At 33.9% G+C, this 27,162-nt stretch overlaps 1 long non-coding RNA gene across 1 annotated transcript in view; it reads left to right on the top strand.

The window, feature by feature from the left end:
- Positions 1 to 26,747, top strand: part of LOC140521097 (uncharacterized) — a 92,866-nt gene extending 66,119 nt beyond the window's left edge. Inside the window, exon 3 of the long non-coding RNA XR_011972793.1 lies at positions 26,102 to 26,747. This is a non-coding gene — a long non-coding RNA (uncharacterized lncRNA). The remainder of the gene's footprint in view (positions 1 to 26,101) is intronic.
- Positions 26,748 to 27,162: the final 415 nt, after the last annotated feature.

Genomic DNA, 27,162 nt, shown 5'->3' with positions numbered 1-27,162 from the left:
GATTAAAACCAAGAATCACTCACCCAGCAAAACTGAATTTGATATCTCAGGGGAAATATCGAACTTCAATTAAATGGAGGAACTCCAAGCATTCTTGTTGGAAAGACCAGAGTTGAATAGAAAATTTGACTGTCTAATACAAAATCAATAGGAGAATGAAAAGGTAAACAAGGAATACAAATCATAAGAGACTTATTAAAGTTGAACTGTTTACATTTCCACATGGAAAGATAATATTTGTAACTCATGAAGTCTTTCTCAGTATTAGGATAGTGGGAGGAAATATATGTATGTATTCAAATGTATATATGGATATGTAGATATGTGTGTATATATCTATGTGTATACATGTATATGTATGTATGTGCATGCATATGTATATGTAAGGACAGAGGAAGAGGGAGAGAGAGAGAGAGAGGACATTGGGTGAGCTTAATATGAAGGAAAGATATCTAAAAAGAGAAAATTAAGTGTTGAGAGGATGTACTAGGAGAAAAAGAAATGGAGAGGTGAAATGTAGTAAATCATCTCACATAAAAGAGGCAAGAAAGAGATTTTACAATGTTGGGGAACAAGGAGAAGATGAGAGTAATTCAATATAGGTCATGCATGTGTAACAATGCAAAGCTCTTTCATAATATTTATGTTGAAAAAGACTAATCACATTTCCTTCTGTCCTATCCTTCCCTCTATTTATTCCATTCTTTCCCTTGACTTGTCCTCCCCCAATAGTGTTTGCTTCCATTATCCCTTTCTCCAATTTGCTGTCCCTTCTATTATCTTTCATCACCTATTGCCTCCCCCTTGCCTTCCTGCAGCGTAAAATAGATTTCCATATCCAATTGAGTGTGTGTTATTCCCTCCTTAAGCCAAATAACATGAGAGTAAGGCTCAATTATTTTCTTTCATCTCCCCCCTTTTCCCCTCCATTGTAGAATCTCTTTCTTCCCTCTTTTATGTGAGTTCGTTTGCTACATTCTATCTCTCCCTTTTTCTTACTCCTAGTACATTCCATTCAACAGTAAATTTTATTTTTTTAGGTATTCTCCCTTCATATTTAGCTCATCATTTGGCCTCTATATGTGTGTGTGTGTGTACACATACATCCATATACACACATATATATATATATATATATATATATACACATGTACATATACATACCTACACATACATAATATACACATACATACATACCCATACACAGCTTACACATACATATATTCCCTCTAACTACCCTAATACTGAAAAAGGTTTCATGAGTTACAAATTATATCTTTCCATGTAGGAATGTAAACAGTTCAACTTTAATGAGTTCCTTAAGGCTTCTCTTTCCTGTTTACCTTTTCCTGTTTTTCTTGGTTCTTGTATTTTAAAGTTAAATTTTCTGTTTAGCTCTGGTGTTTTTAACAAGAATGCTTTGAAGCCCTCTATTGCATTGAAATTCCATTTTCCCCTGAAATATTATACTCAGTTTTCCTGGGTACGTGATTCTTGGTTTTAATCCTATCTCCTTTGACCTCTGGAATATGATATTCTGAGCCCTTCGATACCTTAGTGTAGAAGCTGCTCAATTCTGTGTTATCCTGATTGTATTTACACAATACTTGAATTGTTTCCTTCTGGCTGGTTGTAAATGTTCTTCTTCACCTGGGAACTCTGGAATTTGGTTACATTATTCCTAGGGGTTTTCCTTTTGGGTCATTCTTTCAAGAGGCAACCAGTGACATTTCTATTTTACCCTCTGGTTCTAGACTACAAGGGCAGTTTTGCCAAGCCTAGAGGCCTGTATTGGGCTACCCGAGTCTTTCCTACCTGTCCCAGGTCTTCGGTTGGCCAAACCGGATAAACGTATGAGAGAAAGGACGTTCCAGAGTCGAACAGGGGTTGAGCTTTATTACAGGGTCCAGGTTACAAGTGCAGGGGAGGGTCTTCCTTAGGAGGAAGAGGGGGAGATTTCCTAAGGAGGCTAAGCTTAAGGGATTGGAAGTAGAAGTACAAGCGGGGAGAGAGGGGGAGATTTCCTAAGGAGGCTAAGCTTAAGGGATTGGAAGTAGAAGTACAAGCGGGGAGAGAGGGGGAGGGGAGAGAGGAAAGAAAAGAAGCGGAGCCCTACTGTCCTCTTGGCTCCACACTGCTAAGAGAGAGCTTTCTGGCTTCCTCAATCCTACTTAATCTTCAGCCACACAGTTTGCATCTCAATACCGTGCTGTTAGGTAACTAGGTGTGCTCCAATCCGGGATGACCTCGAGGGCAGGGAGACTCCACCCATCAGGTATCTCCAGGGGAGAGGCGGAAATATCCGAGCTAGCCGAGCTAGCTCAGTCTGACCTTCTCGAACCCCCGCTGTTCATGGAGGGCCTCGTAAGACTCTAAGATTTAGAAGTCCCACTTTTACCCGCCCGAGACCGTCCACACAGAATTGAGCTTCCAGTCCCAACACAGTTTTCCTTGATAATTTGTTAGACAATGATGTCTAGGCTTGTTTTTTGATCATGGTTTTCAGGTAGACCAATACTTTTTAAATTATCTCTCCTGGACCTGTTTTTCAAGTCAGTTGTTTTTCCAATGAGATATTTGACATAGTCTTCATTTTTTTCATTCTTTTGATTTTGCTTTATAATTTCTCAGTTCTCATATAGTCATTAGCTTCCATCTTCTTCATTTTAATAGTTCTTTAAAAATTAGAATGGATCAGATGGAAACTAGTGAAATTCAACATTTTGTGGAAGTGAATGTTGAAAACTGAAAATAAATTTAAAAAGAAAGAAAATCATATGAATGAAAAAAATAGAAGAAAATATTAAATATTTCATGGAAAAACAATTGCCTAGAAAATAGATCAAGGGAAGATATTTAAGCATTATCAAAAAACCTGAGGGGCATGGTTGAAAAAAATATGATAGACATCATATTTCATGAAAGTATCACAGGAAATTTTCCTGATATTCTGAAACTAGAATTTGTAATAGAAATTGTAAGAATCCACTGATCATATCCTCAAAGAGATTCCAAAATGAAACAAAGTCTGGAATACTATAACCAAATTTCAGGGTTTCCAGGTTAAAAGAAAATATTGGTAATAGCCAGAACAAGCAATTCAATTATCCTAAGATCACAATCAGTATAACACAAGATTTAATAGTGTCTACATTAACATATCAGATGGTTCAGAACATGATATTCTGGAGGGCAAAAGAGCTAGTATTAGAACCAAGAATCAACAAGCCAGCAGAGGTGAGTATAATCCTTAAGAGAAAAAAAAAAACAATATTTAATGAAATAGAATACTTTCAAGCATTCCTGATAAAAAGACAAGGGTTGTGTAGCAAATGTAAGTTTCATGTACAAGACTCAAGAGAATCATTAAAAGATAAACAAGAAAGAGAAAGCATGAGGAATTCAATAAGGTTAAACTATTTCTATTTCTACATGGAAAGATGATACATGTAACTCCTAAGAATTTTATCACTATTAAGGCAGTTAGAATAAATATACCTAGACAGGGTGCCCATATACGAGTTGACTATGATGGAATGATATAAAAAAGTAAAATTCAGGAATGAGAAAGAGGGATGTATTGGGAGAAGGGGAAAAGATGTAGAATGGGGTCAATTATATCACCAAAGAGGCAAGAAAGAACTTTTACAGTGAAAGAGAAGATGAGGAAGATGACATTCAATTTTGAACTTTACTCTCTTCATCTATTTCCTCAAAGAGGGAATAAAACACTTAGTTGGGTATGGAAATCCATCTCACCCTACAAGGAAGTAGGAGGGGAAGGGGATGAGAGGTGGTATGATGGAAGGGATTGTTGACTGGGGGAGGAAGTACTTAGAAGCAAAATGCTTTTGAGGATGAACAGGATGAAAGGAAAGAGAAAGACAGGTAGAAGGAGGGGAAATAGAATGGAGGAAAATAGTCAGTAAACATACCGAAAATTGCATCAGATTTCTCTAATTAAAGCCTTATTTCTCAAGTGTATAGGAAACTGAGTAAAATTTATGAGTACAAGTCATTGTCCCTTTGATTGATGGTAAGAGAAAGTAAACAGGCTGAACAGATGAAATCAAAACTATATAATCATGTAAAAATGCTCTAAAGTCCTATTGATTGGAGTAATGCAAATTAAAACAACTCTGAGTTACTGCCTCATATTTAGACTGGTTAATATGGCAGCAAAGAAAAATTACAAATGCTGGAGGGAATGTAGAAAAATTGGTGCAGTAACGTACCATTGGATTTGTAAACTGATCCAACGATTCTGGACAGCTATTTTGGACTATTTCTAAAGTGCAGTTGTGCATACCATTTGATTCAGCAATACCACTACTAAGTCTGTATCCCAAAGAGATAAAAACAAAAGTAAAATGACCTAAATGTACAGAAATATTTAAAGGAGCTCTTTTAGCAGTGGCAAAGAATTGGAAATTGAAAGGATACTTGTCAATTGGTAAATGGCTGAAGAAGAGGAGGCACATGATATGAATGACTTACTATTCTCAGCAATACAGTTATCTAAAGATAATTCCAAACGAATTATGATGAAAAGTGCTTTCTACCTCAAGATGAAGAACTGATGGAGTGTGAATACAGATCAAAGTATATTTTCAAACTTTATTTTTCTTAGTATTTTTCTTGTCCCGTGATTTTTTTCACAGTATGTCTAGTATGGAAATATGTTTTCCATTACTGAACATGAATATCCTAAACTACTTTTTTTGCCTTCTCAGTGTGGGGAAAAGAGAGAAGAGAAAAAAATTGGAACTGAAAATTTTTTAAAAAGTCAAATTATTTTTACATGTAATTGAAAAAGATTAAAATGACTAATTTAAAATCATCAAGTAGCCGTGCATGATGTTGAGTACTTAATATTTTTTCTCCAAAGATGCTGAGGGTATTGGATCATTTGAGAATAGGAGTTCTGAGCTGCAGTAAGCAAAACCAATAAAATGAGTTCACTGTTATGAGGCACCCCTGAGGCATGGGACTGCCTGCCTGGGGAAGGCCAAACCAGTCCAGTTCAGCAAAAAACAGATGAGGTCAGAGCTTCCATTCTGATCAGTCATGGCATTGGGCGCATGGAGAACCACTGTGCTGTCAGCCTAGGATAAGATAGGAACAATATTTCTTTACTGAGAATAGTAATAAATTAAGCACTGGAGTATTTCTGCAAACTCATTCTGTTCCTTCTCTCTGGAATTTGGAGAAAGAACCAAGTATAGTTTACAAAAAACCTGGTATTAGAAGAAAACTATACAATTTTCAGAGAAACTAAGATGAGGTATTAATATTGACTTAATGAGGTGTATTGTGTTTATTGTTAAAATTAGAATGTGAGATAGGAGGGTAGAGGGGGAAGAAGCAATGATTAAGCACCTACTCTCTGCTAGGCAATGTGATAACTGCTTCACAAATATTCTCTCATTAGATCCTCCTCTAAAGATTCGTTCTAATCTCTCTCCTAATGTAATTGAAATAGTTCTGCCTATGTGAGGAGAGTGTAAACTTTTCAAGTATCATCAAAATAGAAAAAAAAAAAAGCCTTGATTATGGATCTGCTACCCAGTAAGATAACTTGTGTTCATTTTCAAAAGATTTATCACCCAAAATATTGGAAGATGTTGGTACATCTTTGGTCCACGGAAACTCTAGAACACCAGCTACTCAATTTAAAAATGGGTTGCTATATGCATCTGTGGGGAGACTTCTAATGCTGAGAGAATATGTCTCTTTGAAATTTGAAAAAAAGTATTTTCAATTCTTTACAATAGCTTGTTGAGTTTCTTGAAGAGAGGACACAATAAAAATTACAGCTAACTTCAGAAACTGAAGAACAAACCAAGAGCAAGCCAAATTTGACATTTGCCATAATGGGAAATATTTTCATTATCAGACATTATTTAAGTATTTATTCTGAAGCCTGGCCATCACTTTTGTTATGTCTCAGAGCTTGTTCTATGTGGGGTACTGGGGACAAGAGAAGTTGAAGGCACAAACAAATCAATAAGATCCTTTAATGTATTACCATCATTCAAACTGGAGAGGAAATAAGCAAAACAAACAAATAAACCAGAAACTGATACAATTCAATGTTATTATTTTTTCATTCTTATTTTGTAGGGAGAGAATTATGTACCAGATCATGTTATACATGACTTCTATCAACAATTTTAGAGCAGGTAATAAGATACATAAACTGTGCTCAAAGTACTCTACCAATCTTCTTCTGAGGCAAATATGATCCTGATGACCAAATCAGATACCAATAAAGCAGGTAGTCATAGACCAAATGACCAATTAATTAACAGTAAATATTCATAGATATATTTTATACAAATTATTACACTAAAGCCTAATGAAGCATGTCCATATTTATTGTTATTAAATTATTATTCTAACTATTAAAATGTGGCTTTACATGGACAAAGGAGGATAATATAGAATTAAAAAACAAATAGAATAATTCGTATCTATAAAATAAAATCATAGTATTAGTTCCTATAAAATTAGTATCTATAAAAGTGACAAGATCATGTTGCTGTTTCAGTAGAAACAAACATTACTCAATGAAATACAGAACTAAATGAAATGATACAAAGCAAACAACTGAAAGCAACAAAGAAATTTTCTAAGGGCAGGAATAATGTTTAAAATGTAGAAAATTAGATTTTTCCAAAAAAAGATAATATTTGAAAAGACAATAGTAATGCTAGGACAATAAGTTTCTTGTTAGGGAGCAATGTGGTGGTTTACTTTGAAAACCCTGGTGAACCAACAAAAAATCGTGATGATAAATGACTTCAGAAAATTAGCAGAATAGAAAGCAAATCAACAAAATTCATTATCAATCTTTACAATTGCTTAGAAAACAACAAAGAGAAAGAAGTTATATAAAGAAAATGTTGATTTTTGTACATAAAAAGCAAGATATATTTCTTAAATCATAAAGGGAATATATAAATATGCTTCAATTTTCATGGAAATAAATAACCTCCTAAAAATTGGGGTGGATTACATCTTTTTAGTCAATTTAAAAAGCTTTAAATTATTATACTACACAAATTATTCTACAGACTGAGCAATTCTAATAAAATCATCATGAGATAATTTAAATCACGATGCATTTTTTTCAAATTCATATAGATAAACTAAAAATTACTAGCCCTACAAATTAGGATGGTTTGTTTCTCCACATCTAGAATTACAGTAAAAAAGGAATAATTTTGAAAACTATCTGGTATTGCATTACAACCATAAAAACTGGTTGGTGGGACAGCGCATCTTAGAAGAAAGCTATATAAGAGACTGATATTTAATTAACCAAATTCATGGACTACTAGAAATTACACCAATCAATATGGTGAAAAAAATAGAGTTAAAGCAGCATCTTATAACTTAAACTGCTCTAACTTACCAGTGGCATCTGGGTATTCTCTTATTATCTCCTTACTTATATTGGGTTTCAGTTCTCAATAAATAGTTCTTGTTTTGGCATATAGGTCAAGGATTATTTAAGCAAATTAAAGTCGAATATTTCTGACTCCTCTCCATTGTCTATTATCATCTTTCCATTGAAACTAAAAAATTGTCCCTTTCCTTCATTGAATTTCCTCTTTTCATTCAAAATAGTTTTAAAATGCTATATTCTTATAATTGCTTCCTCTGATTTTGACAGTATATTCTCATCTTTAACTCTCTTTATACTATTCTTATAATTGCACTGTTACTATGTTCATCATAAATTATCTACCCTTCCATTCTATGCATAAATTTGTAGATGTGCATTGGGTGGGGTTAGGGAGCTGAACATATTCCTATGCTTTCTCATTGATCTTTTTTTTTTAGAAAATTCCTCATTTTCTTCATATGGATTGTTTTAATCTTTAGAATTTCATTTTTCAAACCATCCCCATTCTATTGCAGTGACTTTGGAAAAACTGAAGGTATGTGAACCTACTAAGCTTTCTACTAATCCAAATAATACTGCCTTCCTTTATTTGGATACTCATTAATATGTGACTAATTGTCCTATCTTTTTTTGTTATGATTTTTAAAATAGAAAAGTAACCACTGTGTCTCCTCTTTTACAAGGGTTTTATGATTTCTGCTTCAACAAATACTTTCATGGTCTTTATTGGTAACAATGAGAAAAGTCTTATATCTCCAGTAATTGCATCCTTTATATTTTACAAGATTAAATACAACTTAATTCAATAGTCTTTTATTAAGCATCTACAATACGTAAAGTACAAAGTAAAATTGAGATTGTCTATTCTTTCAGGAGCTTACAATCTACTAGGAGAGTAAACCATTACATATACACAGCAATATATATATATATATATATAATATAGTATGTATACAGATTCTATATGTGAATATACACATATTTACATGCACAAATATACGTACATATGTATGTATATGTGTGTATTATATATACAGAGCAGCTCAGAAGAAACATGAGATGCACACATTTATACTCCAAAGGTTCATGTAGACTATTTCTGCTCAACGTGTGGTAGAGTCTTCTAAGTTCATGTTGGCCTGATCAGCCACAGTCAGATACACGGTACCTTAACCCCAATATGGTGATGTCATTTGGGTTCTTTTGGAGTTTGAAGTTCAACAAGCAACCAAAAAACAAACCATATTTAAGGCAATGTAGAGTCATTTTTAGAAAGAATGAGCATTAGTAATTAGAAGGATCAGAAAATATCTCCTGCAGGTGATAGTTCCTTATTGTGTTTTGAATTTTAATTCCAGGTAGGTGGGGGCAGTGGAAAGGTAGGGAAATAATGGAAGAAATGCCATATCTGAATCTGGATCTAGATCAGCAAGCATACACAAATATGCATATTTAAGTATATTACACATGCATATGTATTTTACAAAACATACATGTATATATGTGCATTTATACATATGTGAACAAAAACCACAATCATGTTTGCATATACATGAAAACATATATACATGTGTATGCAACACATACATACATATATGTGCACATAGATGATACATACATACATTCAGTTTCTTAGCCTTTATTGGTAATGATCTGGGTAGCCTAGTGTCTCTAATCATTATATCCTTTCATTTTAGTGATTAAATACAATTCAATTCAGCAAAAATTTATTAAGCATTTACAATATGCAAGGCATCATGGTATTAGATATGCAAAGCAAAAAATGCAATCATCTTTGCTATCAGGAACTTACATTCTGATGGGAGGTTATAATATGTACAGAAGTTATTGACTATTTAGAGAGTATATTCAAAGATCTATTTGTATATATATATATATACATATATATATGCATACATATTCATGCATGTATAGATATATCAATCTACCTATATCTACAAGTAGATACATTTAATGAAATAATTAAGTCTATTTCTTTAGAAAAGTATTAATATAGCTCCATTTTGGATGAGTTTGAAAGAAAAAAATATAAGTAGATTGGAATATGAGTTAAAATATTTAAATATTCTAAGTGAGAGGTATTAAGGATATGAATTAAGATAGAGATTTTGTGTCAGGAGAAAAGTGAACAGATGCAAGACCTGTTGTGGAGGTTGAATGATGCAAATTTCAGAATCTGTTATGCTCTTTTCCCATATTTTGGTAACAGATAAGAGGAGTTAGGATAAAGAATAAGCTGGAGGGAGATATTTTTACTGCTCAATCACTTCTGACTTGTGAATATTTTGGGGGTAAGGTGTGGCAGTCTCCCATGACAGGAAACAGGGACTTGTCTCTGGTGACAGTGCTGCTGCTGGAAGGAAGGACCTCCTTGAGACTGTCAGACTCGATCAGCAGACAATAATGAGGAGAGAAGGAACAGATTGGGCATTATTTTCTGACCTTGTGGCACAGACAATGGGTTAATGTTATCTGAGTATACTGGGGACAGATTTTGAAGGCAGGCAGTTTAAAAAAATAAACAGATAATGGGTATCTTCTAGTTTAGGGGCTAATTGTAACCCAACAAAGAACTCCCCCACCCCCAATACGCAAACATATTTTCATTACTCCTAGCAAGAGATAGATATCCCGTCTTCCTCAGAATCTGGCTAACCCAGGGTCTTTGGAACTCCTTTTTGCTAAGTATAAATTAAATTCTATACTCTTATAACAACAGTTACTTGTTAAACTGCATCAGTGAGTGCTTTGGATACAATATGGGGGTGGAGACTAAGAAAACTTCAGAATAAAGTTTAAAATAGTTGTCTTACCAGTTTAATTTGTCTGAGGTTCCACATTCAAAGGGAAAAGAAACATTATTTATTTATTTTAACATTTTTCCTGAACAGAGGGAAACTGCCTTCACCATAGTACCTCTGAGATCACTAGAGGCTAGTAGCAGTAAGGAAGCTATCTGTTGGTATTGTCAGGCACTCCTCCACTGAAAGATTCAGTAAGTATAAAAAGCAAACAAAAGCTAATAAACGAAAACAAAAAAACCTTCTCCAGAATAGAGGACACCAAGTGAGTGTGTAGGGTGTGGTAATGGATGCAGGAAGAGGAGTAAAAAAATAATTTTATATAGCACTTCAAATATTACAAAACACATCACATATATTATTGCACTTGACTGTCACGACAACCTTATGGCACAGATGCTATTATTATATTTTCTTTACAGCTGAGGAAACTAAAGCTAAGACAGTCTTAGGCTGTGCCTTGCCCAGTCTAATAAGTGTCTGAGGAAGCATTTAAACTCAAGGCTTCCTGATATGAAGTCTGTCTAGCATGCTACCCTCTGTATCAGAATGTGACAGATGGAGGGGTAATTGAATCCCAGGGAATCTAAGTGTACACATTGATGGGAGAGGAAAAATAAATGGCCATTCTGCCCACTTGTTTACTTGCCTAGCAGGTATACACTAGAAACACAAAATTACTGAGGTGAAAGGATTCCAATATTTCTGAAGTTCAATTTATACCTGAAGATAATACCTACAACTACATCCATGGCAAGTGGTTACAACTTGTGTTCAAGGCTTTTGTTGGTGTCATGACAGATGGTCTATTCATAATCAAAACAAATGAATTCCCCATGTTAACAGAAGAAGAAATAGAATAGTTGAATCACCTTATTTTAGAAAAAAGAAATTGAATAAGCTATCAATGAACACCATGAGAAAAATCTTTTGGATCAGATAGATTTACAAGTGAATTCAAGGAATAATTAAACCTAGTTCTACATGAACTATTCAAAAAATGGGTAAAGAAAGAGTCCTACAAAATTCATTCCATGACATAAATATGGTTTTTATACATTAACCAGGGAAAGCAAAATAGAAAGAAAGTCAGAGACCAATTTCCCTAATAAATATTGATGGAAAAACTTAAATAAAATACCATAAGGAGATTCCAACAATATTTCACAAGGATCATACACTATGATCAGGTGAGATTTGTTCCATAAATGCAGGTTTGGTTCAATATTAGGAAAATTATCAGAATAATTGGCCATATCAATAACAAAAACAATAAAATCACAACATTATATCAATAAATGCAGAAAAAGCCTTTTATAAAATACAATACTCATTTATTTTCAAAACAATTGAAAGCATAGGAATCAATCATCTCTTTCTTAAATTGATAAGTGGTATCTATCTACAATCATTTGCAAGCATTATCTTTAATAAGGATAAAATAGAAATTTTCCCAATAATATCGGGCATGAAGCAAGAACATCCATTATCACTATTATTAAATATTGCATTAGAAATGCAAACTATGAGGATAAATCAAGAAAAGGAAATTGAAGGAATAAAAATGGGAATGAGAAAACAAATCTGCCACTCTTTGTAGATGATATGGCATACTTTTAAAAAATTATTCATTTATTCATTTATTTATTTATTTTTAGTTGACAAAATTCACTTTTATGAGAGATTTGAGTTCAAATTTTTCCCCCTTCATGCCACACCCTTTTCCCAAGAAAGCATGGAATCTGCTATAGGCTATACATGTACATTCATATTCAAAATATTTCCACAATAGTTTTGTTGTGAAAGAAGAATAAGAACAAAAGAAAAAAAAAAACAGGAGAAAGAAAAAAAAAAGGAAGAAAATAGTATGCCTTGATCTGAATTCAGACTCCATTGTTCATTCCCTTGATGTAGACATTATTTTGCATCATGAGTCTTTTGGAACTGTCAAAGATCATTGTATTACTGAGAAAAGTTAAGTCTATCAAAGTTGGTCATTACTCAGTGCTGCTGTTACTGTGTACAATGCTCTCATGGTTAGGGACATTTCACTCAGCATCCATTCATGGAAGTCTTTCTAGGTTTTTTCTGAAATCCACCTGCTCATCATTTCTTATGGAACAATAATATACCATTACATTCATATGCCACAACTTATTCAACCATTCTTCAATTGATTGGCAGAGTCTTAGTTTCTAATTCTTGGCCACCACAAAAAAGCAGCTATAAATGTTTTCTTTTTCAAATATTAGTCCTTTTCCCTTTTTTATGATCTCTTTGTGGTATACCTAGCAGTGATGATAAAAAAGATGTACGCAGTTTTAAAGCACTTTGGGCATAGTTCAAAATTACTCTCCAGAATAGTTGGATTAGTTTACAACTCTACCAACAATAAATTAGTGTTTTAATTTTCCCACATCTCCAAAATTCATCATTTTCCTGTTTTGTCATGTTAGCCAATATGTGAGGTGTGATGTGGTACCTTAGTCGTGTTTCAATTTTCATTTCTCTAATCAGTGATTATGCATGTTTAATATGACTATAGACAGCTTTAATTTTTTCCATCTGAAAATTCCTGTTCATATCTTTTGACCATTTATCAACTGAGGAATGATTTGCATTTTTAAAATAAATCTCTCAAAGATTATTTGTTTTTCATTTTCAAGAGAAATTTTGAAATCCAAATGTCTATATCTCTAATGGCATTATTTCTTAACAGAATCCCTAGGGAGGGAACTTGAAATCAAATCAAACACATATCGTTAAGAAGTTCCAGGAAGTATTTTGTCAGGAAAAGCTGGTATATAGCAACTATTTCAAAATATTTCATGGGTAATTACATGGGAAAGGGGCAGCTAGGTGGTACAGTGGATAGAGTACTAGACCTGGAGTGAGCAAGACTCATCTTTATAAGTTCAAATCTGGCTTCAGACACTTACCAGCTATGTGACCCTGAGCAAGTTAGGTAATCTTGTTTGTCTCATTTCTTCTGCAAAATGGACTAGAGAAAGAAATGGCAAATCACTCCAGTATCTTTGCCAATAAAATCCCAAATGAAGTAATGAAGAATTTGACATGACTAAATAACAACAAATCACATTAGAGAGAAATTAGACATCCTCTTCTTGGTCAACAAAAGCAAGAAATTAGGAAGTTTCAATGTAGTGGATTTTTAGTCTGCACCATCAGTTTTAAACAGGTACAAGACTTCTATCATTGAAATACATTGCTTCAAGAAGTTGTGATTTTACCACAAGTGGAGGTAATCAAGCATTGGCTGGATATCTACTTGGACACAAGGTAGAAGGGAATGATTGCTTGAGATATGTGTTTGATTAAATGCCCTCTAAGGTCTCTTTCAGATTTCAGAATCAATGATTCCTAAACCCTAGATTCACGCAAACCCAGAAATTCAATTTCTTTTATTTTTTTCTCTTTTTTTGCCCAATGTTTGTGCTTTCCAATTTTGTTAGCATTTTACCCCAAGGAAATTAAAATGGAAAGAAATAAAGCAGCATAAGCTTAATCATACTATAGGAAAACAGTTCCTCTTTTTCTTCACATTGTGGAAGAAGGTGTGTATGTGTATATCCGTGTGTGTGTGTGTGTTCATGTATATGTGTTTATGAAAAATATGAACTTGTAGGCAAATTAATCTTAAAGCTATGAAGTGAATGTCATTAAAAAATGAGTGGGGAGGAGGGGAGTGTCCACTATGAATGTGTCAGTGATCAAAAAACTTTAATGACACATGATAGTCCACCATCCTGTACTCAGAATTTCTTTTTTTAAATAGTATTTTAGACTCAAATGCCAGAACACAAATACAGAATAAAATAAAGAAAAAAATGTCATAAATTTAATATTGGAACTTAAATACAAAGAAAGAAAAAAATGTCATGTGCATAGCAGAATATAAGAGAGGATTCAAAATACGTAACAATACATTTTCATTTCAAGAATGCCTGTATGATAAGTAATACAGCTTGTGTTGAGAACTGTCCATCTTTTCTTTGGTTCCCAGTAAGTTTTCCTTTGTACTGTGCACTTTTTACTTTATTTTCTCTCCCCACCCAGGAGGTTATAATTAAGTGTGGATATGTTTCTCTATAGCTTACATATACATATATGTACATGTATGTAAATACATGTACATATATACACACATTTATAGACATATACTTTCCCAAAGAAATTCTACTCCTGATCTGTATTTTTATATTTGTGCATATCTCTTCTTTCCTATTCCTCCTGCCTCCTCTGCTTTATTTCTATACACTACCTTGCCCTCCAATTACTTACCCACTCCCCTCTAAGGATCCTTCCCCTATCCTCCCATTCTCATAAATCTAAACCCACCTTTTACTATTGCCTTGCTCTCCCCTCCAAAGATCTCTCCTTTGTCATCTCTCCATTCCCTATGCCCCAACCATTTTATTTCTTCTCAGTTTATACTTTATACTCTTCTAATACATACATACACACATATGTATGTATATGTATATACATACATCTATACACATATGTATGTATGGACGGATGTATTATTTCCTCTTAAACCCATTCCCAGTGAAAGCAGGGTAGCAGAACTACCAGCCCTCCTTCCCCATCTAATTCCTCTTATACCTCATTTGTAGATAATTACTCTTTTTAGTTGTTCCTAAATGGTTTTCCTTTTAAAATACATATCATACTCAGGGTTACCCCAAACTTTATTATAAGCTACCCAATTATTAATAAAATCTTAGACACACATTTTATATATAAAAAAAATAAATTTTCTGTCCTTATTGACTCCCTTTTAATCAGTCTTTGATATGTACCTTATATTTATCTTAGATCTTGTATGGCAAATTTTCTAAATTCAGGTTTTGTTTTGTTTTTTTAGCAAAGTCTTGAAAGTCTGACAGGTGATCAAATGTCTACTTTTCTCATCCAGTATTATGATTAACTTTTCTGAGTATGATATTTGCAGCTTGAGCCCCAGTTCTTTTGCTCTTCAATATATAGTTTTCCAAGACCTGTGGTACTTTAATGTCTCCGATTCTAGGTCTTATGTGATTTCTAATTGTGGCGCCATTGTATTTAAATTGTTTTCTTCTCATTGCTTTTAATAACTGATCCATGAGCTGTGGCTTTTGGAATTTGGCTATGATATTCCTATGTGAATTTTCCTAATAGGATCTCTTTTAAGTGGTGATTGATAGATTTTTTTTCTATTTCTATTTTCTCCCTTTGTTATAATATTTCAGGACAATTTTCTTTAATTATTTCTTGTATTATTGTATCAAGATTCTTTTTTTTTTGGATCATAACTTTTAGTTAGTCCAATTATTTCTATGTATTCTCTTCTTGATCTGTTCTCCAAATCTGTTCTTTTTCTTATGTTTCACTTTCTCTTCTATTTTTTCATTATTCATATTTTGTCCAATTATTTCTTGATCTTCTATAATTTCCCTGGTTTCACCTTACCCGTTGCTAATTTTCAAGGTGTCATTTTCTTCCTTAATATTCTGGATCTCCTGTCCTAATTGGTTGACTTTTCTTTCATGATCTTCTTATTTTATTGGATTATTCTTATTTTTTCCCCTCTGTCTCTGTCATTTAATTATTAAGTTCTTTTCTAATATCTTCTATGAATTCTTTTTGGGCAGGTGACCATTTGATGTTACTCTTTGGGGGATTCTTTAGTCATATCCTCCTCTGAAGATGAATGCTGCTCTTCTCTATTCCATAATAGTTTTCTACAGCTGGATTATTTCTCCTTTGTGTATTTTAGTGGTAATAGCTTAATGTTTGCAATCACCTTTAGCCTGGGGTATGAGGCATGGTGCCTCTTGCCACAGATCTTCAGTTGTCCCCTCTAGCTTGGAACCAAAACCAAATCTCCAATTTCCTGTAAGTGCCCACAAGCAGGGCCTTTCTACCCTACTGCTTCTGTACTCACTGTGTCTGTGTTGGTTCATTATCACCCCTGCTGTTTGCAGCACAGCTGGGTCTGGTGTTCCTTGTCAGTAGAAGTTCCCTTGATCTTCCCAGCCTCAGATACTCAAATTCCCTCACTATCTGGGGGTGAAAGTTCCCAAAACTGGGACCAAGGCAGCCTCTCAAATCAATGAACCCCAGAATTTGCTGCATTACATTTAAGGGGACCCTACCTTGAGTTGTTTACTCTTTACTGGGGCCAAACCTTGTCCTGGGATTTTTCTCCTGATCTCAAATTGTCCCAGGAAGACTTCTGTTGTGCCCCTATTCTTATTTATTTTTATCCACACTTTGTTCACCCTAAGGTGCTATTTTATCTCTTTTGTGGGGGAAAATCTTGAGAGCTTGGAATTTCCTGACCTATTCTTTCATTTTCCTGTGCTCAGAATTTCTAAGCCCATAAAAATAACCTTATAAAATTTTCTCTTATTTGTCTGACAACCACTGATTTCACCTCTGAAATTATCAAACCAAGAATTATATACTAATGTGTACACTTGGAGGGAATTGTTGCTAAATGGGGTAAATTACAAAGACAGGAAATAAGACAGTCTATGTGAGGTTGGAAGAAAACAGCAGAAAACATAAAAGACAGTGAATGCTCTATGTGCATTTTCCAAACTAAAATGCAAAAGAACACAATTTGAAGAAATCTTAGTTATAAAAGGCCCCAACAGCCATCCAGATTTGTAGAAACTGAACTTTGATATAGCACAGTCTTATGGTGACTCTCAGCTGTCTTCAGCTTGGTGTATTCCCACTTACTTTAGAAGATTGTTTAATAGTAGAGCATAATAGCTTTTACTTTCAGTAGGTGTTTCTTTTTTCCTGTTGTTCAAACTAAATTTCCCTTTTAAAAAATCATCTTAATTATCTCGTTATACCTCTTTACGTCATGGCAATCAGTTTCTTCCCTGATATTTTTTTTTACTCTTGAAAAATTTGCAGAATATTCTATTTTGTTCCAACCAGTTTTCATTCTCCTCTGCCTTCAGTCTCCACTGGACCAAACGGTAAAGGGACAGCCAAGTACAAAGAAAAACGTTATTAAAATGTGTGCCAGTCACTATATAACTTACATTTCATAACTGATCACAAAGTGGCAGGAAGTCTAACAGTCCACCCCAGTGTCAAAATGTGATAACCAGCAGATCTTACTTGTGCTCAGAATTCTAATAATGGCAAAGGGAACCAAAATGACAGAACTATAACAGAAGGTATAATTGACACCATGGCATCAAGCTAACGTCAAAACAAGGTATGTACAACAAAACTGTAAAACAAAAATAATATTTCTCTCTCCTGAAAGTCTTGCCCCACTCCTCCTCATCTTCCATTCAGTTACCAACATGACTTTCATAAGGTAAAGGCTAGATCATTCCACACTTCCCCCACTAAATACGCTCAAGTAGCTTCTTATTGCTTATAGCTTCAAACATAGACCCCTGTTTATATCATTAAAATGTGTTCACAACCTTGTCTCTTTCTATCTTGACAGTATACTCATGCATTTCTCTTTTTCATGACCTCTTTACTCCAACCAAAGCTCTTTTGCTTCTCCTCCCACACAATGCTTCATTTTATGTCTCTGCTTTTGTACTAATTTTCCTCCATCCCTGGAATACTATCCTTCACGTTTGCTCCTGAGAATCCTTGGCTTCTTTCATTTCTCTAATCAAATAACAGCTCATCTGGCAGAAAGTAGAACATTATTGAAATTCCTTGGGATCCAAGCTCAGGACTCTTTCCATCATATCTGATTATTTCTTGATTTTCTAAGTTTTAGAGTCATAATAATGGAGCTCAAAGGTACCTTACCATCAAATCCAATCCCTCAGTTTCTTGATGAGGAAACTGAGGCTAGGTATTAGGCTTATCTAAAGTCAAACAAGTAGGAAATATATTGCCAAATATGTAAATATCTAGTTGCAATTCACGAATGAATGTAGATCTTTAGTTCATATGCATATATAAATTTATTTGCATATTGTATGTGTATGTATAGAACATTCCATATACCCATCATACACACATATATGTAGACACTATACAAGATTGAGAAATGTATAAGAAATTGTTTTAATAAAGAAATGGAAAAGAAAAAATAATAAGCAGGAAAGATAAACTTAAATCTTCAATGGCAAAATTCACAAGAGAGAGAAAGAAAGAGAGAGAGAGAGAGAATCGGCACTGCAATTGCACAGAAGTAAAGGACAACTTAGAAGAAAAGCAAAAAAAAAGAAAAAATGCTCACTATGTAAACAAAAACCCATTGAACTCCAAGAAAGGATGCATAGAGATAATCAAAAAATCATTCCTTTTTCAAAAGAATAATATTTTTCTGAGTTTTATTTTACAACATAACTAAAAAGAATATATATTTTCTTTGATTACACATATATAACCTATATAAATTTGCTTACCATCTCAAGGAGAGAGAAAGGGAGGGAAGGAAAGAGAGAATTTGGGACTCCACACTTAAAAGAAATGCAGGTTAGAAGGTATTTTTACATGTCATTGGGAAAAAAACCAAAATTTGTTTTAAAAATGACAAAACAAAAAACTTTAATACCACAATGAAGGAAATAAAAGAATAAAACTGACCAGAAATTCTGAACATAGAAAATGATATTCCAATTGAAAGAATACATTAGTCACCTCCAGAAAAAAAGGCTGCAAAATCCAAGACATATATTACGAATACAACTCAGAAGCAACTAGTTCTACAAGCCATCAGGAGAAAGACTTCAAATAAAAAAAGGGACATTTGAATAATGCAAGATTATTCTGTACAAGAAGAAAATGGAAGAATGTATTCTGAAAAACAGTGATGCTCAGGATGCAGTTCTGAAAATCTGTGCTGAACCATACAGATGAAAGATGGTAAATAGGAAAGAAACATTTGAAACATAATTAGATTGGAAATTAGAACTGAAGAGATTGTTTGATTTTTGGAAGACACCAAACAGCAGAAATAGAGGAAGAATGAATGAATGCATCAGAGAAAGACAGCAAGAGAAATGATAGAGACCAGTGAGACACTTTCTTTTTCTAAATGTACATAAGGACAGAGAGACAAATGTGAAAATCTGTTCACAATGAAAAGGCAGAAGGTATTGTGGATACAACCTGACAACACACGGCCCACAGGTGACTGCTTCTTTTGTGGGACCACACTACAACAGCAGAATGTACATAAATGGGGAGAAGGGGAACAGGAGGACAGAGAGGAGCAAGGAATATATTGACCTGTGGTCTCAGAAAGAGAGCTTACATGGGAATGTGTGAAGAGAATGGAGGAAAGACTGAAAAGGGAAAAGAAAGAAAGCAGAACTTACTTTGGACATGAGAGTGAATTCCATTGATTAATGCCTCTTTGAGAAAACAGAGATAGATGAAGGGAGTTGAGGTCCATATACTGGATGGGGCCTAGAAGATTTAGTGCTTGAAGTCTGCTTTTCTTGGAAGCAGGGGAGTTAGAAACCATGGAATCAACTGGCATTTGGAAGAGAAGGAGATGATAGACATGGAGGAGATTTTTAGGCCAAAAAAAAATCAAGTGGTGGGGCATATGATCAACGGCATGGAGGAATGAGACCATAACATAAGAAAATGCCCTATGTGACAACTCTAAAAGCATTGTTTGGAAAATGAGACAAAATGGAAAAAGGGTATCCTTAGAGTAAGTACTGGCAGTAAGTCATTAGAAGGGAGAACATAGAGTGAATATGTTGGAAACTGACTGCATGAAAAATACAGAGAAAAGAGAATACCAAACAATCATGGGTTCATGAACCAGAAGAAAAAAGATATAAAATGGAAGAGAAGATGAATAATGCAAAGAATAAGAGAAATCTTTTTTTGTGTGTGTGAAGGGGCACAAGAAATTAGATATAAAAATTTAAAAACTAATAAATTGGATTATCTGAAGGAAAGGGGATGAAGGGGTGTATTGACAATTCATTTTTGCATATTGTTAATATAATTTTGCTTCTAAAGGGGAAGATCTTCTCCACCCATTAATGGACCTGCTCATTAAGGGGAGTTTAACTAGGGAAGATCTATAGGAAGGTCCAGACATTTTGTTAATGAGGCACTGGTTCCCAAAGGTTATTATGCCCTCTGGGTCTAATAAAAATGTACAAATACTCTGTGGTGAGGTTTTACTTTGGGTCTTACTTTTTGGAAGTATTTGTTTGGCCAGAAAAGACTCTGGGCAGCTCCTAAGGAGCCCTCTGCTTTGAAAACCCAGATGTTGGTGCTTCTTTCTCTAGTAACTATGCATATATGTAATGATCAGACAGTTGGGTCTGTCTGTTGATTTATGATGTATGTATTGCTTGTGCCAGACAGTTAGAAACCATGTCTGTTGATTTTGATTTCCTTGTATATTCTCTGAAGTTCAGGGTGCTGACTTTTTTTCCTGAACTAAGTGAATGATGTATGTGCTTGATTAAAGTGATTGTTGACCCCTCAAAAGTTGTTTTCCTTTTATAAAAGCAGATCAAAGAACCTGCACTGCAGATCTTCCTATGTATGTCAGGGTCCTTCTTTTTCAAGGGAGATAATCAAATGAGAAAAGGCCTCATGGCTGATGGAGAGAGAGAGCCAGTGGGAACAGAGTCACTTAAAAAAATGACAAAAACCAAGTAATTAAAGAAACATAATAATATGTTTATCCCAGAAGAGGGAATGTGAAAATGAAAAGCTTTTGCACAGGCAACATCAATACATCTTGGATGAGAAGAGAAGTGTTCAAATAGTTAAAAATCTTTCTATCAAATTCCTCTGATAAGCTTTGGTATCTAAGTTATATAAACAATGAATACATATGACTAGCTGTCATTTCCCAACAGATAAATGATCACACGTCTCAAAAATTCACAAGCATACGAAAAAATTCTTCAAATGACTAATAATATGAGAAATGTAAATTAAATCAACTGGAATGGTTCACCTCTCATCCTGGAAATTGTCAAAAATGACAAAAAATGGCAATAGTCAATGTTGAAGTGTTTTAGAATGATAGGCATACTAATGTGTTTTCAGTGGAGCTATGAAATAGTACTTTGTAAAGCAATTTGGAATCATGCAAATTAAGACATTTCAATCAAATATTCATGTCTTTTGAAACAAAGACTCCATTACTGAGATAACATCCCAAAAAAGTCATTGATCAGAATTAAAAAATCCATACAAATTCCAAAACATTTATAGTAGAACTTCTTGTAGTAGCTATGAATTGGAAACAAAGTAGATGCCTGTCAATTTAGGAACAGCTAAACAAATCAAGGTACATGAATTCAATGAGATTACTGTGACGTTAGAAATTATATTTGATGAATACATGGAAGCATCTATATGATTTGATGCACAGGAAAGTAAGCAGAGCCAAGAAAACAATATACACAGTAGCTACAGCAATGTAAATAGAAAGAATTACACATAAAAAAACAAAAATAAATTTAACAAAATTGTACAGATAGAGGGTCTCAAATGAAGAGATATCAACAGAAATTACCACACTTATCCCCTCAAGAAGATGGGTATTGCACATATTTTCAGACTTTTTCAATGTATTGATAAGTTGTAGTATTTTTCCCTCTCCAAAAATATTATGTTTCATATGGAATGTCTCTCTGAGAGGGGAAATGAGAGGAAAACGTGAGATACCAATGTAGCACCAACATAATATTCACAGCATCTACGGTGGCCATGAATATCACAGCACAATTCTGAATCACTAAATACAACAGACTCTCCACACAGAAAGCAAAACCAAAACATTTATTCAGACACCAGAAAGCCAAATCCATCGTAGCATCAAAAATCTATACACAGTAACATTGCAGAGAACAACACTATCCCCAAGCCTTCCTTCATCTAGGTTTCCCACAAACCAGCTCCATTAAAGAAATCACAAGCAGGTCCCCTTAAAATCAGAAACAAGTCCTTTCACTCACACTAGCCAGCTACCTGATTGCCTGCATCCTTCCTAGCTCTGATCAATTCCTTCTCAGCTCTGCTCTAGCTCTGCTTCTTCCTACCCATTCAGCAAACTCCTCCCACCACAGACTTCATGTGACTCAAACTCATGTAACTTAAGCTTCCATGTGGCTTAAGTAGGTCACATGGGCTTACTAATGAATGGGATAAATTTTCCATTTAAATTATCATTATACAAGGTGAGATAAAATAATAGAAAATATTAATAGAAATTTATTTTTCAGTTTTAATAAGCCATCAAAATTTAAATAATTATAACAAATTGTCTGAATATTAGGGGACAGGGAAAAATGATAAGGAAATTGATTCATACTAGGAATTTTTTCGAAAGAAATTTCCAAGATGATCCAAGTATCTCCATGTTCTTCTTTAATTATGGGGAGGACATGATTAGGTAAAACATTCAGGTATGTTCCATATAGATGAACTTGACACAGATCACATTGTGATGGCATTTGTTATGTGATCATAACAGTCCAGATCATCTCACTCAGCCCCTCCCTCTTTGCATGGACAGGCAAGATTATCATGTTAAAGGATATGATGAAAAGAACATAGGGTCCAATTGACCTTGTTGGGTCTTGAAATACCTGGAACTGAATCCTGAATCTGATGTTTTTTTCCACATTATGTGACCTTGCATGACATGCTTCAATTCTGTGAGCTTAATTTTCTTCTTCTGCAAAATAGGCAAAATAACCTAGTAACTAGTAATTTACTTAGATTTTGGTAAAATGTCTGACAAAATATATCATGTTAGTGGCCCAGAAAACATGCAGATAAAGGTTAGACAATAGTAAAGTGCTGTGGCTTCAGTACTGTTAGAAGGCACAGACCCAAAGAGTAGGTATTAAAGTTTTCAAGTAAAATTAGAAAATGGTCTCTAGTCAGATGTTCAGGGAATTATATATGGCCCAATGCTATTAAACATTTTTATCAATATTTTGGATAAAGGTATATGGAATAGGCTTATAAAATACTAAAATTAGATAGCTAGAAAATATAACTATATACCTGATGAAAGTTGAGATATACAAAGATTTTGGTACGCTAAAACCTTGGATCATGTCAAAATGAAAGGTGTTAATGATTAATTTAAACTGTCTTTCTTGTTCTAGAGTATAGCAGCCTCTCATAGGTTCAATCCTGCTATTGATCAGACTAGGAGCTTTGACTTGCTCCATTTCTGACCTGTGATCCCTAACCTCCTTAATGCCTAACTATATTTTTTGTAGATTTAGCAAAGACACCTGATCAGTATCTACATGTGTAAGTCAGTATCTAAATCTGATCAATTTAAATCTACTGAAGCACAGAACACTGAAACAAAAGTGATCTATTCACCTCAGCCCCCTTGTACCATATATAGTGGCATAAGCTACTATATTCTAAACATCTGAATTAAAGAAAAAACAACTTTACAAGTACATCATGAGCGAGATGTTATAATATGATTAGGTGGCATTTTGTTTAGTAAAAAATCCAAAAAAGCATATGGCAAGCCCAATGTACTCAATAGTGTACTGCCACAAAAAGAAAAGACATGTAACAGCAAAAAAAAAAATAATAACTAGTAATTGTAGGCTGTATTAAGAGAAGAATAACCTCCATCATTATGGGAGTAATGGTCCCTCAAGATTCAGATCTGGTGAGAACTGATCAGAAGCATTATGTTTATTTCTAAATTTAAGAAAGATTTTGATAATAAAAAAATATGAAGGAGGAAATTATGACTAATATGAAATATTTTTAAGTACTCTTGTGAGGAAGAAATAAGATTAGGTTATTCTGCTTGGTCCCAGAAAAAAATGGAAAAAAAATGAGTAGAGTAGAAATGACAGAGAAGAAAATTTGGATTTTATTTTTAAAAACTTGCTAATATTTTCAAGTGTCCCCAAAGCATGAAGACGTGTTATTGGGACAACTTATTTTACAGGACTTTTGGAATATTTAAAGGAGAAAATATGCATAAGGTATTTGGTAGTATTTAAGAACTTTTAAAAAGGCATAACCATGTAGTGGACAGACAATGAGATTTTTAATCAAAGTATTTGAATTTAAATTCTATTTCTTCCATTTACTCCATAAGTAACTATGTCTTTAGACCAGTCAGTTACAACTATAGGACTTCAATTTCCCCATTTGTCTAATTAATAGGCTAGGGTGAGTGAAATCTAAGGTCCTTTTAAGTTCTCAATATGTAAGATTATGAATTATAAATTGTTATATAAAATGCAAATTAATCTTTTATACCCACTGACTTATTCACTATGTGCTGATAGTTTGAATTAAGATTCAAAGGCATGACTAGATTCAGAGTAATTTAAGAAATTTTAAACTATGTCTTTTATATTCTATTTACTAAAGCTAAAACGTGGTCAGATATACCATAGGAAAATGTCAATAACAAGGCTTAAACAAAAGTGTTTGCCCCTCAGTAAAATTCATTTATTAAGCAGTTAATATATTCAATGTACTGTGAAATGTACTTGAGGACTTAAAATACAAATGACACAGGATTCCTGCCCTCATTGAGCTTGCACAATAAAGACACTATAAAATAGAATACAAATGCTTAAGAGTAAGAGTAGAAGAATGTGCTGTTCCAGGTCCAAGAAAGGAAAGATCATTTCGAAATGGGAAGATCAAAAAGAGCTTTATAGAATTTAATGTAATTCATTTAATTAGAACATCTCATCTACAAGGCATTTCACTTCATAAGACTTTACAGTAAACAGAAATCAAATATGACCCCCTTTTGGCCTTGTGCTATGACAGGCCATCAATCATGAACATTTATTGTCTCATAAAAGACAATAAGACCTGTACTAATCATGCATGCAGACCCCCTTTGACTTTTCTGGGATAATACTACCCCAACTGAATATGGTATTCTGGAAATGGTCATAATTGAGTATCTTAGTTCAGACACAGTAAGTTTCACTCAATGAGATACAGGTCTAGCCACTACCAAACTCTTATTGTTTGGTAGGTGGTAAAATGCTTTGTAAGGTGGCAAAGAATTGAGAAAGTAACTAAGGTCTTTTAAGTCAGAATTGTAAACAAATAAAAATATAATGGGGAAGATGAATGGATATGATTTTGCAGGTAAACCTGGTCATTCTGGGAAGCTTGGGGCTCTTATTTTCAGTTGTACAAATTGAGATCCTCCATTGATTAGGGGAAAATACATGAGTCTGTTACACATAATCTAACTCCTCAGACACATATGATTATATTTACCTGCAAACTGACCACTGTGAAAAGACTGATGTATATAAGGATTTATCCCTCCATAGTGCAACATGAGTTATTCTAGCTTTTCTGTTTGTTTTTGTCCTTTTGGGGGGCTTTTTCTCCCCTAAGATGAAGCAAAGCAAGTAACTGATTATCTTAGGAATAAGCCAAAACTACAACTGTGACTAATTGGACACAGTTTTCTAGTAGATGCTGGTCATATGAAACTGGTTTCTTTAGGGCAAAGAAAAGGTCACCCACATAAGATCAGGGTCCTTCAGATCTGGTGTTAAGTACCAAAGTTATATCATAAACTGTCATCCTGACCATACATTTCCATATGGAAATGAGGATGTCCAGGTAATGTATGCTTATTGAATATCATTTTTATATTAGTGCTAAGTAAACTTCTTTTGCTGATTTTTCAGTGAGCTTTAAGTTATTTATTTTATAACAACATGTAACCCATACCAGGGTCAGGTCTATCCTTAAAAGTCATGACAATGCTGACTTTACCATACTTGTTTAAAAACCCTGCAATTATATCCATTACTAAATGACATTTGTCAACATTATCATCATTGTCTTTTGCTTTTATGTTATTCTCTAATTATTTAATCTGTTCCCAATGTTTGGCTAGGTGCCCTGCCAATGGGAGGAACAGACACTAATTTCCTTCAAGCTGCATACAATATAAGGCAGATGTGAAAACTCATGGAGGCAGAGTGGAACAATGGTAGTTTGGTAAAGAATGATGCATTTGAATATAGTTTACATTCTTGGATCCATCACTTAACTAGATGAAGGAAGTAATAATATAGATATTAATTACTATGATGAAGAGGAAGAAGAGGAGAAAGAACCACAGAGGAAGCAATACTATTGACATTCTGAAGACAAAGAAGAGAAAGAATCAGCACATGAAAGAATTAAAAAACAAGCAACTGTAGAAATCTGATTAGTGATTATGAATGCAGTAAGTATTGGGAAAAGAGAGGAATCTCTATGGTGAAATAAAACTTGAACTTTAAGACTTTAATTTATATATTCTTCAATTCAAGCATGTATGCACTGCCTTGTAAGTAAAAGATATTCCATTAGCTGTTTGACGCAATAAAACGATTCATAAAATACAGTCACAGATTAGAAAATATTTGTGAAGTGGCAAGCTAAGCAATACAAACAAATGCGTATGCATTAAGTTAGAGTATGTTGGACAATTGTGGTGGCAACCTGAGGCAATCTAAGTTATTTTTAAAGAAATATATTCCCCAAAATGCTTACATTGGAAAACTGGTAATTATGGGAGTCAAATGATAAGAATAAAATCAAAGATGACTTTAGGAATTCCAGAAAAGTTGAGTGGAGAAAAGTTGGTATCTCTAACTTTAGTCATGGAAAAGATCCCTCAAGCAAGAAATATTATAACTACTCATGCTCACTGTATGTGTTTTTCCCATACATCTGTCATATGTCTTAGACAATATTCATCACAGTGCTGGGGCCAAAAACATTTATCACCTGGTAGTCATCCTTCTAGAGATGAAACCTTTTTTCTTCCCCTCAAGTCATAGAAGGTCTAGAAATTTATGCCAGAGAAGTGTATACTTTGGTAGAATCTTTTAAAATGATATGATAGATTAGGTTTGAATGTTTATTATCTAAAGGATAGCCTCTATTTTTTCAGCAATTCTCAACATT

This window comes from Notamacropus eugenii, chromosome 1 (assembly GCF_028372415.1).
Source record: "Notamacropus eugenii isolate mMacEug1 chromosome 1, mMacEug1.pri_v2, whole genome shotgun sequence".
Taxonomy (NCBI): domain Eukaryota; kingdom Metazoa; phylum Chordata; class Mammalia; order Diprotodontia; family Macropodidae; genus Notamacropus; species Notamacropus eugenii.
Note: the sequence above shows the minus strand (reverse complement) of the source record. Positions and strands in the feature narration are given on the sequence as shown.